Here is a 2215-nt window from a genome sequence, read left to right on the forward strand (position 1 = left end):
AAATATATATAAAAATCTATTTTCTCTGGATATTTTTGTTATCTTCCATGTTTTGTTTTTTCAATAAAATGTTTTTTTTTAAGAAATTGCTAAATTTCACAAATAATTACAAAGAATCGGCAAGTAACATTGAAATTTTGAAGTAGAAAGACTGAAGTAGTATTTTCTTGTAAAAGGTACTCAAATAATCTTTGTTTTATTTACAACTTCGAAAATATTTTTACAGTGTTCTTATTTACATAGGCTAATGTTAACAACTCGCATGTTTAATGTAGTGCTTATTATAAAATAAAGAAATAAAAAAATAGAAAATAGTAATACAGTGTTGTCAACACAGAAACCGTATCTTATAAATTGGTTTGTAAGGATCGTGCGTACTGCAGACAGCGTGGATGCGCGTTTGTGTATGCGCGTTAGCGCAGAGGGAGCGGGTTCAGTACGTCTAGTACACAGGATAGCGGCACTCGTGGGTACTCACAGAAGCACAGCGGCGATTTCTATCACCGTTTAGCACCACTGAAGGTGCGACATTTATTCCGGGCACGTACCTGACAGCGGACTGTCCTGAAGCCCCACGGAATCTCGCGCTCTAGTAGAGTGAGAGAGAGTATAGCGCGCGCTGAACAGACCGCAGTGGAATGTAGCGGGGATTCCCGGCGCGCGGGGCAAGGTGAGTAAAAACCTCCTTGATGCATCTTCACACTACTCACGAGGCTATTGATCTTTTCACTTAATTGCCATTCGGTTCCATTTCACCGTCGCTCTTCATAGGTTTTCTGCTGTTTAAGTGGTACATTTTGGCAACGCGCGCCTGGGTATAGAAATGATAAGAGACAATCAGCAGTGTCGTTTGATCTGGACTCGACTACTAATATTCCTTACACTGCAAAAAATTGGCAGCAATGTCAAATGCGGGGTATGTCGCCACTACGGACGATTTGTTTACCGAGCAAATCCATGTGTTGCCTGTAATCTGCGGTCAACCCGTGTGTGTGAAATTCAAGAGTAATTTAAAATAGCTATATTGCAAATTAATGTTTTTTCATTAGTTTGAATAGCCATTATTATCAGTCACAATGGACTCTTAGGCTTATGAGTTGCTAATTATGACGGTTCAATTTGCATCAGGGCATCATCCTCTCACATTGATGCTTTCAAACACAACTGGACACATGCACATGCTCAGTGACACGTGACTCCAGCAAATTATTGAAGGGAAAAAAGTTAAATACGCCTGCGTCAATCATTTGACATTCATCACACCCATCATCATCATCATCTTGCTCCCACATGCACGCACATTCTCACTGATTAGTCAAAGGGATTTTCAGATGCACTTCAGATCAGGTGGCAAGATGCCATTTGAAGGAAGGAAAAGAAGAGAAGAGGATGTATGAGATGGTGTGTGTACATTTATAATAAGATTAAAGGCTACAGCTTGTTTTTAGGACAAGCAGCAACAGAGGAACAGTGGAGTGTGGAGCAGGTATAAGTGGCCCTGATGTGTTAAAAAATGTGTATGAAAGGAAAGAGGAATCTAGATCATCAGCTATTTTAGCTCCTTCTAGATGTGGAGTTATTTTGGTTCTTCCCTCTGTAGTGACTGTAGTTTCACGTGTTGTCACGCTCTCTCATTTCCAAATAGTCTGTAAACAAATTTAATGGATTTGCATATTCATTCCACTATTAATATAGTTCATTATAAATCAATTTTGACTCCACGCAACTGTAGGACCGTTTTGTCCACAGAGACATGCCAACAGATTCATTATCACATGCATATGCGCAATTCTTTGCATAAATGTGTGGTTCGAATGCCTCTGCTATTGTACAAGGAATAGGAACATATTGTGACTGTTTACTCACATGTCATGTCATTCAATATATATATATATATATATATATATATTTTTTTTTTTTTTTTTCTCTCCAACTTTTTCACTATTTTAGATCACCCTTTAGATTTTTGGTAGTTTACCTTTACCTTTTTAAACATACAAATATTCAATTTAGTTTTTCCAATTAATTAGATCATAAAAAAAAATGCAAAAACAACACACAAACAATATTTTCCCTAAAATACACAATATCTTACATTTTTCTCTAATATTTTTTATGTATTTTTGATCAAATAAATGCAACCTTGATGAGCATAAGAAATCATACTGACACACAAACTTCTGATGATTTGTAGATTTTAAAAAGCACCACAGAG

General features: G+C 36.9%; 1 protein-coding gene across 1 annotated transcript in view; it reads left to right on the forward strand.

The window, feature by feature from the left end:
• Positions 1-457: 457 nt before the first annotated feature.
• LOC107673450 (probable G-protein coupled receptor 22) overlaps positions 458-2215 on the forward strand; it is a 6503-nt gene continuing 4745 nt past the window's right edge. The window contains exon 1 of the mRNA XM_016467049.1: positions 458-670. The gene's annotated coding sequence lies outside the window, so the exon portion shown is untranslated. The remainder of the gene's footprint in view (positions 671-2215) is intronic.

This window comes from Sinocyclocheilus anshuiensis, unplaced genomic scaffold (genome assembly GCF_001515605.1).
Source record: "Sinocyclocheilus anshuiensis isolate Anshui unplaced genomic scaffold, SAMN03320099.WGS_v1.1 scaffold44, whole genome shotgun sequence".
NCBI lineage: Eukaryota > Metazoa > Chordata > Actinopteri > Cypriniformes > Cyprinidae > Sinocyclocheilus > Sinocyclocheilus anshuiensis.